At 42.1% G+C, this 18,266-nt stretch overlaps 1 long non-coding RNA gene across 6 annotated transcripts in view; it reads right to left on the reverse strand.

Moving 5' to 3' along the window:
* Positions 1 to 5,364: 5,364 nt before the first annotated feature.
* The window catches only part of LOC127482941 (uncharacterized), a 78,219-nt gene continuing 65,317 nt past the window's right edge, over positions 5,365 to 18,266 (reverse strand). For 3 of the 6 annotated variants that reach the window (XR_016233118.1, XR_016233114.1, XR_016233113.1), the window contains 6 exons: positions 16,947 to 17,126; positions 15,993 to 16,117; positions 7,365 to 7,474; positions 7,095 to 7,273; positions 5,818 to 5,901; positions 5,365 to 5,717 (listed from right to left, as the gene is read on the reverse strand). This is a non-coding gene — a long non-coding RNA (uncharacterized LOC127482941). Of the gene's footprint in view, positions 5,718 to 5,817; positions 5,902 to 7,094; positions 7,274 to 7,364; positions 7,475 to 14,988; positions 15,120 to 15,992; positions 16,118 to 16,946; positions 17,139 to 18,266 lie in introns of those variants that run through there. The other 3 variants (XR_016233117.1, XR_016233115.1, XR_016233112.1) reach the window with 3 other exon arrangements.

The raw sequence follows: 18,266 nt of genomic DNA on the forward strand, positions 1-18,266 counted from the left end.
GGCAAATGCCACTTTCAAATACCACGCGTGTGGATATCAGCAGATGTAACCCAACATCTTAACAGAGGTCAGTGTGGCCCACAGCAGGCAGAGTGAAGACTCTTTGGACAGCATCATAACATAAAAATTCTGCCTTGCCGTTCTCCCACTTCCCTTGGGTGCTGGAGTTCTGCTTGCCCTTTGTTCCACAGTAACTCGGCCTCTGTTCTGAAGGCTTGCTGAGCTGGGGCACCCATTATGTTTTCAGGCATGATTATTCACCATGCTTCCCTGCGGCCTTAGGATGCTGCCATCTTATGCCTACTGCAAGGTGCTGATGACGGCACCCACAACAAATGAGCCTTGTCCAAATATTCCTCAGTTTAGAGCCCAGATTGGTTGTCATCTGAGTCAACATCATCCTCAAGGGATATTTATTTTTTTAAACTTTTATTTAATGAATATAATTTCCAAAGTACAGCTTATGGATTACAATGGCTTCCCCCCCACCATAACTTCCCTCCCACCCACAACCCTCCCCTTTCCCGCTCACTCTCCCCTTCCATTAACATTGAGATTCATTTTCATTTCTCTTATATACAGAAGATCAGTTTAGCATACATTAAGTAAAGAATTCAACAGTTTGCACCCACATAGAAACACAAAGTGAAAATTACTGTTTGGGTACTAGTTATAGCATTAAATCACAATGTACAGCACATTAAGGACAGAGATCCTACATGGGGAGTAAGTGCACATTGACTCCTGTTATTGACTTAACAATTTGACACTCTTGTTTATGGCACCAGTAATCTCCCTAGGCTCTTGTCATGAGTCACCAAGGCTATGGAAGCCTTTTGAGTTCACCAACTCTGATCATATTTAGACAAGGTCGTAGTCAAAGTGGAAGTTCTCTCCTCCCTTCGGAGAAAGGTACCTCCTTCTTTGATGGCCCTTTCTTTCCACTGGGATCTCATTCGCAGAGATCTTTCATTTAAGCCTTTTTTTTTTTTTTTTTTTTTTTTTTTTTTTTTGTTAGAGTGTCTTGGCTTTCCATGCCTAAAATACTCTCATGGGCTTTTCAGCCAGATCCTCATGCCCTAAGGGCTGATTCTGAGGCCAGAGTGCTGTTTAGGGCATCTGCCATTCTATGAGTCTGCTGTGTATCCCGCTTTCCATGTTGGATTGTTCTCTCCCTTTTTTGTTCTATCGGTTAGTATTAGCAGACACTAGTCTTGTTTATGTGATCCCTTTGGCTCTTAGTCCTTTCATTATGATCAATTGTGAACTGAAATTGATCACTTGGACTAGTGAGATGGCATTGGTACATGCCACCTTGATGGGATTGAATTGGAATCCCCTGGTATGTTTCTAACTCTGCCATTTGGGGCAAGTCAGCTTGAGCATGTCCCAAATTGTACAAGGGGATATTTATTGATCCTAGGAGTGATGCTATAGCTTTCCATCAATTCTCAAAGTACCCATTTTTATCTCATAGAGCAGAATTTCTTGTGTTATAAATATCTGTGAATCATTTCATTAAATATGAATACAAAAATCCAAATACAAAGCAGCGTTCTTCTTGGAGATGCTAACTGACAAACATGGGGCAGACACTGAAAACACCAGCTGTTGAGGGTTTCCACTGGTCCATAAGAACCCTGATACCATAAAGTTTATAGAAAATGAATCAAGTAAAGGTCAAAGAGGTCACTGATTTAAGAGTACCTGCAGGGGCTGACATTGTGCCATAGAGGGCAAAGCTGCTACTCGCAATGCTGGCATCCCATTTGGGCACCAGTTTAAGTCCTAGGTGCTCCACTTCTGATCCAGCTCCCTGCTAACATGCCTGGGAAAGCATTGGAGGATGGCCAAAGAGCTTGGGCCCCTGAACCCACATAGGAGACGCAGAAGAAGCTCTTGGCTCCTGGCTTCCACCTGCCCCAGTTCCAGCCATTGCGACCATTTGGGGAGTGAACCAGTGGATGGAAAACCTTACTCTGTGTCTCCTCTCCTCTCTTCTCCTCTCCTCTCCTTCTCTCCCTTCCCCCCTCTCCCCTCTCTTACTCTACCTTTAAAATAAATAAGTAAATCTTTTAAAAAGAGTCCCTACAAAGCCATAGGTTAAAGTGGAAATCAGCACATGCATCCTTCCATCTAGTTTATAGCACAGACAGAAGAGCTGAAATGATGGAACTGGCCAGCTTGCACCCAGAAGTGGCCACCAGAAAAGCATCGTTCTTCTAGCATTCGTTGGCAGACATGAAAATCTGGTTACAGAAAATGATACCAACCTTGCTGCCCCCCATCATCTCCCCTTTAGGTCTACTTCACTTGGCACTTGTGCCCGCCTCTGGATGAGCCTCTCCTGGCCTCCAAGATCGCCAACACAAGTGGTCAGTTCTCAACATGTTCACAATTGGCTACAAGGATCCATGACTATGCCCAGGAAAAAGGTGTACATGGGAGAGGGAACTTAAACTCCTCCAAACTCACCCTTGCCTTCCCTGCCCTCCCATCTACCCAAAGAACACATGCACTCACTACAAAGTCCTGATGGCTTTACTTATCTTTAACTTCATGATGAGCCAGCAGTGTAACATCTAGAATAAGAGAGTAATGGCAGACCCTTCTCCTCACTACATTCAGATCTAATCTGAGATCTGCAATCCCATGCTGCTATGCATACTTCATTCAGAATGCAGACTACTTAATAAGCTTAACACTCAGTAAATAGGGAAGGGCACAGAGGCAGAGCTGGCTAACCTGCCGCTGGGACACCAGCAGCCCGTATTGGAGTGCCTGGTTCAGGGCCCTGCTACTCTGTGCTTCCCATCCAGCGGCCTGCTAATGCACCCGGAAGACAGCAGATAATGACCCAAGTACCGGGGCTCCTGCCATCCATATGGGAGACCCAATGGAGTGTCCTGGATCCTGGCTTCTGCCTGGCCCAGTCGTGGCTGTTGCTGGAATTCAGTAAGTGAAATAACAGGTATAATCACTCTGAGGGAAAAAAGTTCACAGAAGGTCTCAAAACAGCATCACATGAAGACAAGTGGAAGAAATTGGGAGTTGTTCAACCTGGAGAAGAATAGGATGGGGTAGAGGCTGGTAGGGAGAAAGGAAAGTAAAAATGCATTACTAGGATGAACTAATTCTATTGCTTTCTCAACTTTCTCTATTAGACTATAAACATTGCAAGTACAATGACTATATTTCATTTGTGCTGCAGCCCCAGAAAAACACTGGACCTAAAATAAGCACTCAATAAATATTTGGTTGCAAAAAAGTAAATAAATGAAAATTGCCTTCAAACTTTCAATGAACTGTTATGTGGTCCCAAATAACCAAATAGGAACAATGGTCAGAAGGTGTAAGGGCCAAGGCTTTGTGTCAACAGAAGGAAGGCTCTCTCTGGAGTTCTTCCTTAGAGAAGGTAAGCACAGCTTCCTTGAAGGCATTTAACAAAGACCAGCCAAACTTGGGGCAGTGACAATGACGCATCGGAGACTTCTGCTTCAAGGGGGTTTTCTCAATCAGGGCTCTCAATCCTATCTTCACAATAAATTCATCTAAGCTTTGTTCATTGTTCTCTTTATTTTAGCATACATGCCCAGGCACAGCTCCCCAGAAACTAGGTTTCAACGGGTCCAGTGTTACCAGTACTTTTTAAAGCTCTCCAAAGGATTTTAATGTGGAACCAAGGTTGAAAAGGACTAGTCTAGATGAAACTTTAAGGTTCCTTCCAAACTTAATACTGCGAATCTACATCTGAAGGAATGGGAGCTTCCATTCAAAACACCCAAATTATAACCTACCTGCTAATTTATTAGATTTTCCTTTCAACATTGCTTAAATAAATGAGACACCAAAGGCCATATTCCAAATAGAATGACAGAAGATTGTACATAGAGAGAGAGAGAAAGAGAATATACACTCTCTCCACTTGTATTAAAGCACATATCTCTAATTTGTAGTTTGCGAATTATAATTATAAATAATTGGATCTGTACTTTATCAAAATTTCAGAAAGTGTTGGCTGTCCAAACATGAAAAGTTCTCCTCCTGAAGCTTCCTGATACAGAACCATCAGCAGTTGGATTACAAGTAGGCGTAGATTTAATCAAAGACCTCAGAATTCTCAAATCTTAGAATGCAGTTTGAGACCTTTCAGCCTGAGGACCGAAAATATCAAAAGTGAATGGGAGAGTACATATGGTTGTTAGCATGCAAGTAGGTGACAATCAGATAATTGCATATGCTGCTTTTTATTCTGAACTATTTTAGTAAATGTCTGCTCTTTGGTAAATGAATAATTCACTTATATTTCAAGTGTATTTTAAGTGTGCCATATTTGAAAGCAGGGTAAAATATATTTAAATAATTTTTATCACTTTTTAATAGGTTGGGAAGTGGTTTGGCACATCACTGCCGATAGAAGAAGCCAGTTATACACACACCTCAGAAAACCGAGAAGAGAGGTGCACTACATCCCACAGCTAGGTGCAAATCCCATTTTGTGGCTTCCATATTTTCGAGTTCTTCTTGTCTCGCCCTCCAAGTTCCGGGTGATGATGTCTGAGCCCATTCAATACATGCTTGCTGCTACCTGTGGTCCCCAACGACTGAGGATTCAACTGATTACATATACACCCTTAGAAGATAGCATAGTTCTAGAATAAATCTACCATAGTATTAAAGCACAAAGCTCTCAAAAGCACTGCGAGAAAAATACATAATTTCCAATGAATAAAGTTAGACAGTTGGAAGGTACAAGGCTTTGTCCATAGTAGCTATTGAAAGTGACAAAAGTGTCACTTGTTCAAGTAGGGACAGGAATATGATAAAACCCGTTATCCAAATAACACAGGCACTGTTCTTTTAAATCATAAGTTTAAGCAGAATATTTAGGAGCAACTAATGCATCCTTGGGAAAAAGCTTCCAAAGTTGAAAATATTACTACTGTCAAGGATAAAAATGCCAGGGTGGGCGTTGTGGCACAGAAGATTAAGCTGCCATTGAGATGCCCACATCCTATACTGGAATGCCTGCCTTTGAGTCCTGCCTCTGCTTGTGATCCAGCTTCCTGCTAATGAGCACCATGGGGTGAAGCAGATGATGGCTCAATTATCTGAGTGCCTGCCACTCACACGGAAGACCCAGATGGAATTCCTGGCTCCCAGATTCAGCCTAGTATGTCTCTCTCTCTCTTTCTATCTCTCTCTCTCAATCCCCTTCTCCCTTTCAGATAAATAAAAGTGCATAAATAAACATTTTTTAAAAAGAATAAAAACCCAATAGATATTTTTTTGAAAAGGATCATAGCCAAATCATCACATTTGTTAGAATATTTTAAATTGTTTCATTTATAATAAATTCTGTAACATGGTAAGAAAAAGAGGCTCTGGTGTGGGTAGGTTTTAACAGTTAAATAGGATGGCTGGCGCTGTGGCTCACTAGGCTAGTCCTCTGCCTGCGGCGCTGGCACTCTGGGTTCTAGCCCCGGTTGGAGTGCCGGTTCTGTCCCAGTTGCTCCTCTTCCAGTCCAGCTCTCTGCTGTGGCCTGGGAAGGCAGTGGAGGATGGCCCAAGTGCTTGGGCCCTGTACCCGCATGGGAGACCAGGAGGAGGCACCTGGCTCCTGGCTTCAGATCGGTGCAGCGCGCCAACCGTGGCGGCCATTTTGGGGGTGAACCAACAGAAGACCTTTCTGTCTGTCTCTCACTGTCTAACTCTGCCTGTCAAAAAAAAAAGGTTAAATAGGATGATCAGGGAAGGCCTCACTGAGAAGGCCACATTTGATCAATCCCCTGAGGAGGTGACCAGCCTTGTACTTACTTGAAGAAGTTCCGGGCAGAGGAACCGCAAATGACACATTCCCCCAGGCAGGAGTGTCCTGGAATCCAGGTGGTCACCACAGCACTAAGAGAGCAGAGACTATTAGGACGTAAGCTCAGAAACGGATGCAAAGAGCTTGGTAGGCCTTTGGAAGGACTCTGGCTGTTACTGTGAACACAGAGTGGATCCATTCAAGGTTTGAAGCCGAGGAGTAACATAATCTGATGTAATTTATAAAGGATCACTCTGGCCGCCAAACTGGATACTGCCATCACCAGGTGAGAGGATGGTGGCTGGGACTAGGGACAGCAGAACAAGTGATAAGACACAGTCAGGTTCTTTACAGATATTGTAAAGATGCACTGCTGATGCACTGAACATCAAAGTAAGATCAAACGATCGTAATTTAAGGATGACTCCAAGGGTCTGGACCCAAGCAACTAGAAAGCACTTTCCCGATAAGGAAAGTGTAGGAGAAATAAGTTTGGGAAAGAAATGAAGGTTACCATGGGACATGTGAGTTTTTTGATACATCTATTACAGATTCAAGCAGAGAGTTGAGTAAGCACATGATATGATCATCCTAAATCTATGGGTGAGTTTTGGGTCTGAGAAGAAATTTGGGAGTCTTCAACAGATAAACCATATTTAAATCCATGACACTGGAACGACATGAGTGTAGACGGAATTGGGAAAGTATCTGGGGAGTAAACTTCGGTATATCTTAGTAACTAAACTCAGCATTTAGAAGTCAGGAAGACCAGGGCCCATCGGCCAAAGGGACTGAGACGAAGCAGCCACTGAGGTATGAGGAAGCCAGAAGAGCGGGACGTCTTGGAATCCAAGTGAAGAAATTCTTTCAAATAGAAAAACATAACTCACAATGTTAAAGGCTGGAATGGAGCAATTAGAATGGGAGATGAGCACTGCTCTCTGTCTACAGCAGTGGGAAGGGCATTGGTAGTCCTTGTAAGAGTAGATTGATTAGAGTGTTGGATGTAAAACCCCTGAGTAAAATGGATTCAACTCAGGATGAGGATAGAGAGCCAGCAGGTGTAGCCAAATCAGGCAGCCACGACAGACTGCAGGACACCAAGGAGAACTAAGTAGCCATGTGCCCCCATGGATGCAGAGAATTCAGCAAACCTCTTCCTACTCTCAGAGGAAAGAGCTGTTACCTCCTTGTAATAAGGTGAGACATTTTCTAACTGCCCATCCTCTCAGCCTACCTTGCTTCTGATTCTAAAGTCACAGTGTCCCTGTTCCATTTGACAAACCTGGTCATAGCAGGCCTGCGTTTCAGCCCCCGTCTCTTTTGTAGGCCATAATACAATTCCACACCCAAAATGCCTCAGGCCTCCACCCAATCAATAAATTGCAGTTAATGCCCGTAGGGAAAATGGTCTTTGATGAGATTCGGTGTTAGCAGCCAATCCAAGCCCATTAACTTCCACATCTGGAAATAAGGTGAAGGAGGAAAATGAGACTGATGGCTTCAATTTAGTTCTCATTTATCAGCATCACAATAACCAGACTCAACTACATACAATTCCGGGTGATTGGCTGAATTTGCTGAGTAGAGGCCCAGGACCCAAGTAATGAGAGGCTGAAGGTCAGGATCCAGGATTGCTGGTTGAGTTATTTCAGAGGACCAGGTCTAGTGTCAGGGAGCGAGAATAAAAGAGCACAAAGTAAGACATGCAGAGAATCGAATCCAGAAGAGCATCCAAGTGCTGTGGTAACTGTGTCACGGTAGCACTCACAGCTGCTCTCCCCTTCAACACACACACGTACACGCACATGCACACCGTGATTACAGTAAACCTTATCTTTTGCAGTTTAATCTCCCCAAAGTGCATTGCTGTCCATTTTATTGTTACTATTATTGGAGTCCCTAAGCAGACAGTGCTAGTCTCCATTTCACAGATGGGAAAACCAAGCTGGGAGACGGTGAGCTACACAGAACAGTTGATGATGAAGCTGGTCAAGGGTATATTTGTTTCAGTTAATATCATATTCCCGTAATGAGGCAAAGAATTGGCTATTAGGGTTTAATCAAATTTGAAAGTATATGTAATGAGGTGAAAAAGTTGTATCAGCTAACACCAGAATTTTTAAGGAGAAAATTGTCCATGGTTAGGGGTGTATCTTGATCATTAGATTCTGGCTTACCCAGAACAATCAAACTTTTTGCCTTTTATCCCAAAAAATTAATAATGTTGCCTACTTTTATTTTCAAAGGTGTTCCAGTTTTGGGGGGATGTCATCATCATATTGACATCATATGATGCATATGCACAATTATACACACATGCACACACCTACACTAGGGCACATCAAACAATCTGTGGAAACAGATTTAGAGGAAATTTATTTTGAAAAATTAAATTTGAAAACTATACCTATGAGTGGTCTTCAAAAAGTCTGCTAACAATGTTTATCATGAAAAAAAAAACTATGCATGGATTTCACAAATTGTTGCACTACAATAAACTTAAAATGTTATTTTTCTGCAAATGTTTTGAAGCATCATACCCCGCTTCTAGTGGAACTAGAAGAAACTAAATAGATGTTGCTTGGCAGGAGTATGATGTGGGGTTCATGGTCAAATCCCCTTCCCTTGATAGCAAAGTGGCCAAATGACTTTTTTTTTTTTTTTGACAGGCAGAGTGGACAGTGAGAGAGAGAGACAGAGAGAAAGGTCTTCCTTTGCCGTTGGTTCACCCACTAAGTGGCCACTATGGCCAGCGCATTGCGGCAGGTGCACTGCGCTGATCTGAAGCCAGGAGCCAGGTGCTTCTCCTGGTCTCCCATGAGGGTGCAGGGCCCAAGGACCTGGGCCATCCTCCACTGCACTCTCGGGCCACAGCAGAGAGCTGCACTGGAAGAGGGGCAACCGGGACAGAAACCGGCGCCCCGACCGGGACTAGAACCTGGGGTGCCAGCACCACAGGCGGAGGATTAGCCAAGTAAGCCACAGCGCTGGTGGCCAAATGACTTTTAAGAACAAGTGTAGGCCGGCGCCGCTGCTCAATAGGCTAATCCTCCACCTAGCGGCGCCCAGCACACAGGGTTCTAGTCCTGGTCGGGGCGCAGATTCTGTCCCGGTTGCCCCTCTTCCAGGCCAGCTCTCTGCTGTGGCCTGGGAAGGCAGTGGAGGATGGCCCAAGTGCTTGGGCCCTGCACCCCATGGGGGACCAGGATAAGCACCTGGCTCCTGGCTTCGGATCAGCGCAGTGCACCAGCCGCAGTGCACCAGCCACAGCGCGCCAGCCGTGGCAGCCATTGGAGGGTGAACCAACGGCAAAAGGAAGACCTTTCTGTCTCTCTCTCTCACTATCCACTCTGCCTGTCAAAAAAAAAAAAAAAAAAAAAAAGTGTAGGGGCCTGCACTGTGGCATAACGGATCAAGCCACTACCTGCAGTGCCATCATCCCATATGGGTACCAATTTGAGAACCGACTGCTCCACTTCTGATCCAGCTCTCTGCTATGGTCTGGGAAAGCAGTAGAAGATGGCCCAAGTGCTTGGACCCCTACACCCATGTGGGAAACCCAGAAGAAGCTCCTGGCTCCTGGCTTCTGGCTTCAGATCTGCCCATCTCCAGCCATTGCAGCCATCTGAAGAGTGAACCAGTGAATGGAAGACTTCTCTCTCTGCCTCTGCCTCTCTGTAACTCTGCCTTTCAAATCAATAAATAAATTTTAAAAAGAGAAAAAAGAACAAGGGTGTATGATTGCCAATTTGATCTTATGTTGTTGTTCTTAGTGTAAAACCTCCCTTTCTCTCACTTTAGTCAAGTCCACTACACATTTAAATGCTTCATGAAAGTAACATGTTTTTAACAGACAAAAATTAAAAGAAACCTGAATTCACACCCAGGGCTAAGTGGTATGGAACAAAGAGAACACACACAGAACAAGTGATAATTGAAAAACTGAAACAGAGGGGACCAGAAGATGCATCTAGGGGAGAGCATGAGGGTATGTATAAACCTTGATTTCTCAAAATCCCCTGGGCTGGGTGTGGCAAGTGCCTGAAATTCTCAAGGAGAAGGAACACTCAGATCACATGAATATAACAGGGATCCACAGTGGTGCATCTGAAAAGGCACTTAAACTTCTTAAGCATTTTATGCAAACTTAAACCTCCAAATGCGGACTTCTTCACTAATGTATTAATGTGGACTTAGGACATCTACTACCAGAGCCTGATGAGAGCTTTCTCCATTGTTTTCTTGCATAAACCACTTACATAATGCAGTCTAATTCCTTCTGATGAGACAAAGCAGACTAAATGCAGAATTCTCTCAGACTTTTATAGTCTTCTAATTTTTGGTAGATGTTTGCCCATATCTAATTTGATGATAATTCTTAGCACTTGTTTTTAATCACATCTTTCCAAAGACGTTGAGCTATCATAGAAACACTTTGTTCCTGCGTCATTATTCCATCTATTTATGTACTATTTAATAAAATCACATAATTATGATAGCAAACACAATTTGCATGGATAAGTTGGTTGCCAGTGCAGCTGACTCCTGAGCCATGGAAACTTCAGCCATAACTTGGAAACAAAGCGCCATAACACAGTGTCCCGTTGTTTACAAGGAAAGAGTAAACACTGCTGTTCCAGGCAGCTTTGTAAACTGGGGTCAGTTTTTAAACCTTCTGTTGGTTTCATGCACAATTTTCCTGAAAAGGTGAAGAGCTCACCAGTGCAAAGCACACTGGGAAGATGGCCATGCCATGCTTCTTCCAGTGAGTGCATCCCTGTCAAGCTCTCCGACATTCGCTGTGATGGACCTGGCCCAGAAAGTCAGACAACTACCTGCCCTCCCTGGGGGAAAATTGTTCCCATTCCACATGGAATAATCAATCACGCTGTGTGACAGCCTTGGCAGCAAGCTCAAACGTCAACAAAGCCCCTGCAAAGATGCCAGGCTGTACCAAAAGCCAGGCGCAGGAGCTCCTGGAGGCTCGGAACAAGAAGTCGTAACATTTAGTGGTAATGACTCTACGTATGTATTCAGTGTAAATTAGGACTCTCTTCTTCGGCAGGAAAGGGCAGAGAACTAAATCTAAGCAGCAGTCAGAGAAAGAAAATTTTCTCCTAATCAGAAAAGCACAATCGTGGAGAAGTGGAGCACACAAATGGAGCTGGTTGTGTAATTAGGATCTTTTATTTTTTTTTTCTCTCTCTCTCTTTTCCTTCAAAGTACAAGGAAGGAAAGGTAGACATCTGGAAAGGAAGTTAAACACTCCTGGAAAATGACGTGGGTTGTTAATTGGGGACGGGTTAAACCCAGTAATTATCTTTGCAAAGAACACCCGGAGGACCCCGGCCACCAGGGGAAGCGCGTGAATTTAGCGGGACTTCTGATGTCAGACTTCCTAGAATGGCAGCGTTAGCTCTTTAGAGTGAGAGTTTTCGAAAGGACTGTGGTTAATCACTGTAAGCACTTAAGAAGAAAGGTTTTACTCTGTGTCTAGGTTTTGTGTTTCCCAAATTTCACTGATTATAAGCACTCTTCATGAATAGAGTGTTTAATAAATATACGTGGTACGAAATTTACCAAGAAAATAGTAGGTTTTCTTTTTTTTTTTGACTTTTATTTAATGAATATAAATTTCCAAAGTACAGCTTATGGATTACAATGGCGTTCCCCCCCCCATAACTTCCCTCCTACCCACAACCCTCCCATTTCCCACTCCCTCTCCCTTTCCATTCACATCAAAATTCATTTTCAATTCTCTTTATATACAGAAGATCAGTTTAGCATATATTAAGTAAAGATTTCAACAGTTTGCACCCACACAGAAACACAAAGTGAAAAATACTGTTTGAGTACTAGTTATAGCATTAAATCACAATGTACAGCACATTAAGGACAGAGATCCTACATGAGGAGTAAGTGCACAGTGACTCCTGTTGTTGACTTAACAAATTGACACTCTTGTTTATGGCATCAGTAATCACCCTAGGCTCTTGTCATGAGTTGCCAAGGCTATGGAAGCCTTCTGAGTTCACCAACTCTGATCATATTTAGACAAGGTCGTAGTCAAAGTGGAAGTTCTCTCCTCCCTTCAGAGAAAGGTACCTCCTTCTTTGTTCTTTTCACTGGGATCTCACTCACGGAGATCTTTCATTTAGGTTTTTGTTTGTTTGTTTTTGTTTTGTTTTGTTTTGTTTTGCCAGAGTGTTTTGGCTTTCCATGCCAGTAATACTCTCATGGGCTTTTCAGCCAGATCCAAGTGCCTTAAGGGCTGATTCTGAGGCCAGCATGCTGTTTAGGACATCTGCCATTCTATGGGTCTGCTGTGTATCTTACTTCCCATGTTGGATTGTTCTCTCCCTTTTTTATTCTATCAGCTAGTAATTGCAGACACTAGTCTTGTTTATGTGCTCCCTTTGGCTCTTAGTCATATCATTATGAACAATTGTGAACAGAAATTGATCACCGGGACTAGTGAGATGGCATTGGTACATGCCACCTTGATGGGATTGAATTGGAATCCCCTGGTATGTTTCTAACTCTACCGTTTGAGGTAAGTCAGCTTGAGCATGTCCCAAACTGCACATCTCTTCCCTCTCTTATTCCCACTCTTATATTTAACAGCGATCACTTTTCAGTTAAGTTTCAAAACTTGAGAATAACTGTGTATTGATTACAGTATTCAACCAAAAGTATTAGGTATAACAAACAAAAATACTAAGAGAGATAACGTATTAATTTGTTCATCAACAGTCAGGGCAAGGGCTGATCAAGTCACTGTTTCTCATAGTGTTCATTTCACTTTAACAGGTTTCATTTTTGGTGCTCAGTTAGTTGTCTCTGATCAGGGAGAACATATGGTATTTGTCCCTTTGGGATTGCCTTATTTCACTCAGCATAATGCTTTCCAAATTCCTAACAGGATCACTCTTCAGTTAAAATTTAAACACCTAAGAATAATTGTGTGTTAATTACAGAGTTCAACCCATAGTACTAGAACTAAAAAAAAATACTAAAATGGATAAAGTGTTACATTATACATCAACCGTCAGGGCAAGAGCTGATCAAGTCACTGTTTCTCATAGTGTCAATTTCACTTCAACAAGTTTCCCCTTTGGTGCTCAGTTAGTTGTCCCCGATCAGGGAGAACATGATTTGTCCCTTTGGGACTGGCTTAATTCACTCAGCACGATGTTTTCCAAATTCCTCCATCTTGTTGCAAATGACTGGGTTTCATTGTTTTTGACTGCTGCATAGTATTCTATAGAGTACATGTCCCATAATTTCTTTATCCAGTCTACTGTTGATGGGCATTTGGGTTGGTTCCAGGTCTTAGCTATTGTGAATTGAGCTGCAATAAACATTAAGGTGCAGACAGCTCGTTTGTTTGCCAATTTCATTTCCTTTGGGTAAATTCCAAGGAGAGGGATGGCTGGGTTGAATGGTAGGGTTATATTCAGGTTTCTGAGGAATCTCCAGACTGACTTCCATAGTGGCTTAACCAGTTTGCATTCCCACCAACAGTGGGTTAGTGTCCCTTTTTCCCCACATCCTCGCCAGCATCTATTGTTGGTAGATTTCTGGATGTGAGCCATTCTAACCCGGGTGAGGTGAAACCTCATTGTGGTTTTGACTTGCATTCCCCTAATTGCTTGTGATCTTGAACATTGTTTGATGTGTCTGTTGGCCATTTGGATTTCCTCTTTTGAAAAATGTCTATTGACGTCCCTGGCCCATCTCTTAAATGGGTTGTTTGTTTTGATGTTGTGGAGTTTCTTGATCTCTTTGTAGATTCTGGTTATCAACCCTTTATCTGTTGCATAGTTTGCAAATATTTTTTCCCATTCTATCGGTTGCCTCTTCACTTTCCTGACTGTATCTTTTGCAGTACAGAAACTTCTCAATTTGTTGCAATCCCAAATGTTAATTTTGGCTTTGACTGCCTATGCTTCTGGGGTGTTTTCCAAGAAGTCTTTGCCGATACCTATATCTTGCAGGGTTTTTCCAATGCTTTCTAATAATTGATGGTGTTGGGTCATAGATTTAAGTCTTTAATCCATGTTGAGTGGATTTTTGTGTAAGGTGAAAGGTAGGGGTCTTGCTTCATGATTCTGCACGTGGAAATCCAGTTTTCCCAACACCATTTATTGAATAGACTGTCCTTACTCCAGGGATTGGTTTTGGATCCTTGATCAAATATGAGTTGGCTGTAGATGTTTGGATTGATTTCTGGTGTTTCAATTCTGTTCCATTGGTTTATCCATCTGTTTTTGTACCAGTACCATGCTGTTTTGATAACAATTGCCCTGTAGTATGTCCTGAAATCTGGTATTGTGATGCCTCCGGCTTTGTTTTTGTTGTACAAGATTGCTTTAGCTATTCGAGGTCTCCTGTGTCTCCATATGAATTTCAGCATCATTTTTTCCAGATCTGAGAAGAAGGTCTTCGGTATCTTGATTGTTATCGCAGTGAATCTGTAAATTGCTTTTGGGAGAATGGACATTTTGATGATATTGATTCTTCCAATCCATGAGCATGGAAAATTTTTCCATTTTTTGGTATCCTCTTCTATTTCTTTCTTTAAGGTTTCGTAATTTTCATTGTAGAGATCTTTAATGTCCTTGGTTAAGTTTATTCTCAGGTATTTGTTTTTGTAGCTATTGTGAATGGGATTGATCTTAAAAGTTCTTTCTCAGCTGTGGCATTGCCTGTGCATACAAAGGCTGTTGATTTGTGTGCATTGATTTTATATCCTGCTACTTTGCCAAAGTCTTCTATGAGTTCCAATAGTCCCTTAGTAGAGTTCTTTGGGTCCCCTAAGTAAAGAATCATATCATCTGCAAAGAGGGATAGTTTGAGTTCTTCCTTCCCCATTTGTATCCCTTTAATTTATTTTTCTTGCCTAGTAGCACTGGCTAGAACTTCCAGAGTTATATTGAATAGCAGTGGTAAGAGTGGGCATCCCTGTCTGGTACCAGATCTCAGTGGAAATGCTTCCAACTTTTCCCCATTCAATATGATGTTGGCCGTGGGTTTTTCATAAATTGCTTTGATTGTATTGAGGGATGTTCCTTCCATTCCCAGTTTGCTTAGAGTTTTCATCATGAAAGGGTGTTGTATTTTATCAAAAAAAAAAAAAGATTTATTTATTTGAGAAGCATCTGCTGGTTCACTCCCCAGATGGCCACAATAGCAGGAGTTGATCCGAAGCCAGGAGCCAGGAGCTTCTTCCGGGTCTCCCACACAGGTGCAGAGGCCCAAGCACTTGGGCCATCCTCCACTGCCCTTCCAGGCCATAAGTAGAGAGCTGGATCAGAAAAGGAGCAGTTGAGAAAGGATCTGGCACCCTTATGTGATACAGACCTACTATGCCATAATGCAGGTCCTGGTTGGTTTATTTCTGTGTGTTTTTGTTTTATTTTTTTGTAAGAAAGGAAAATTGAGTAAAAGGATATGCATTGGGGTCAGCTCTGTGGTGTAGCTTGTAAAGCCACCATGTGCAACCCTGGCATCCCACATGGGCACGGTTCAAGTCCCGCCTGCTCCACTTCTGATTCAGCTTCTGCTACGGTGTCTTGAAAGGCAGAGGAAGATAGCCCAAGTTCTTGGGCTCCAGGGCCCATGGGAGTGACCTGGAAGAAGCCGCTGGCTTTGGCCCGGCCCGGCCCTTGCTGTGTGACCATTTGGGTTGTGAACCAGTAGATGGAAAGTCTCTCTCTCTCCCTCTGTCTCTTGCCCTCTCTCTATAATTCTAATAAATAAATAAATATTTATTAAAAAGGATATGAATAGGCATTTTTCAAAGGATGAAATACAAATAGCCAGTACTTGGTAGTTCGCAGTTTGTTGTCTACCTAGATCTCTGATTAATTAAACTGCCTCATAAAAAAACATAAACACTCAGAATCACTAGTGATCAGTGAAATGCAAATAAAAATCACAATGTGGTATCACCTCAACCCAGTTTGAAGACTAGTATCCAAAAATCAGAAAGTAACAAATGTTGGCGAGGATACAGAGATAAAAGTACCTGAATATACTGTCAGTGGGAATGCAAACGAATGTACCCATTATGGAAGACAGAAAACTAAAAATAGGTCTACCATATGACCACAATATCCCACTGCTAGGAATATACCCAAGGGAACTAAAGCAGCATAAGAAAGAGCTACCTGCATACCTGTGTTTATAGCAGTTTAGTTCACAACAGCTAGGATATGGAATCCACTAGATATTCATCAGCTGACGACTGGATGAAAAAAATGTGGTATCAGGCGCTCCAGTACAATCAGTAGTGTGCGGTACCTAAAAGAAAATGTGGTATATATACACAACTGCATATTACTTAGCCATAAAAAAGAATGAAATCCTGACATTTCAACAAAACGGATGCAAGTAGAGATCATTATGCCATCTAAAATAAGCCAGACCCAACAAGAAGAATATCACGCGCTTTCTGTTATTTGTGGTAGTTAATATAGAGAAGATAAAAATTGTGTGTGGATTTCAGAAATTTGGTATACAGTTATAAACACTGTTTCACTGAATCATATCATGTAAATGACAATATGCTTTTATTTCATACCTTAAAAATGGATAGGTGGGAATAGTGAGGATTCTTGGGATACAAGTAATGCTTTGTCCTTAATTTGGAGTTGGATAAGTGTGATCAGATGACAAAAGTCACCGATGTGTACACTTGTGTGCATGTCTTGGTATGCATGCTGTATTTTAATAAAGTATTTTTTTAAAAGAAACATCGAAACCATGGATCTGGAAAAGGATGAGAGATGAACTTTTCATATGGTGGTATGCCAGAACAACATTAACAAAAAGAAAGCTGAATTGTAATTTATGCATTGAAAGAGAAATAAGTAAACCTCTCCACAAATCTAAAATATAAATATATATATAGCTGTGCTATTGTCTCTGGGGTTATCTAGTATTCCACACCTGAGGCAGTTTAATTAATCAGAGATCTAGGTAGACAGCAAATTGCAAACTACCAAGTACTGGCAACTGGCAGGAGGTGACTCAAATGGAGTTAGATATCCTTTGTTTTTATATTTAAAAAGTACAAAAAGAAGCAAAAGAATTTGGGGCTTGAGAAACAAATAAACAAATTTTGTTTTACCTGCTGCCAACTTTGCCTGAAGAAAGAAGACGTTGGTTCCAGCCTGGTGTGTGTGTTGAAGTCAGGAGGCAGGTAGTAGTGGAGTCTCCACGTTTCCTTCTATTCTCTTCTCCCCCAGCTCAAATTCACAGCAAGGAGGCTCACGCTGAGGTCTCCACAGGAAACCATCAACAGTAGCTGCTAATGGGAAACCTAATGACACTTTAATGGGGCTAGTAAAGCTAAGAGAATTGTGCAGATAATATTTGTAATAGGAGAAAAAAAACTGCACTAAGCTGAAACAAGAGCTGGCCAGGCTGGAACTATGAAGTTCAATGAAGAAAAAGCTGTAGTCTTCCTGGGGCAAGGACATGTCCCATGCCTCTGAGGGCATCTGCCTCAACCACTGGGACAAGCCAGCACTGGAGCGAGAGGAGAAAAGTCACAGTGCACCATGACATCTCATCTGACACCTGGGCTAAGGAACCCGAATCCACGGAGATTCCTCCATTTGCATTTGCGAGACAGCTTTAATCCATAGGAAATAGACTGTGATAGGAATTTAAGCCCTGAACTAAATCCAACCCGAAACAAAGCATGCTGTCAATAAAAATCAAATATGGCCAATTGTAGCAGAAAAAAAACATGATTGCACAAATACTTCCTAAGCCCCATTACATTCCCTAGTTTTACCAGTCTAGCCCAGATTCATCGTTATAGCTTAGATATTTTCACCCCACCCACCCTGGTAGAGTTAACATACCTGAAACTCTCAAACAGTGCCTCTCTAAGTATAATTCCCAGACCAGTAGCATCACCTGGTAACTTGTAACAAATAAAAGTTCTTGAGCTCTTTCTTAAAACTACTTAGCAAACCTTGGAGGTAAAACCCAAAAACCAAGTTTTAACAAGCTCTCCAGGTGATACTGACACATGCTCAAGTCTGAGAACCATTGGTCTATAACATTGGTTCTCAGACTTGGCTGCGCATTGGAATCACCTATGAAAGTTAAAAAAAAATGCTGATAGTTGGTTCCTACTGCCAGAGATTCTGATTTAATCAGCATCAGGTGCACCCTAGACAGTTGTTTTTTTAATTCCTCAGGTGATTCTAATGTGCAAGAAAGTGTGAAAAACCCTCGATCACATGGAAAATGAAAGTAAGCAGACCTAGCATTCTATGCACAAGTCAAAAAGCTCGTAGGTAGTCAGCGTGTACTCAGAGCCACACTAGTAAACAGCAATAAGTTGATCTATACTGATAGTCTCAACAGTGTTTTCCTTGATTGTATTTCAACCGAAAAGAAAATAAATTTGCCCAATAAGCCTTAGGCTTGATTT

The sequence above is a fragment of the Oryctolagus cuniculus genome, chromosome 4, assembly GCF_051225735.1.
Source record: "Oryctolagus cuniculus isolate XC-2025 breed Fujian yellow rabbit chromosome 4, ASM5122573v1, whole genome shotgun sequence".
NCBI lineage: Eukaryota > Metazoa > Chordata > Mammalia > Lagomorpha > Leporidae > Oryctolagus > Oryctolagus cuniculus.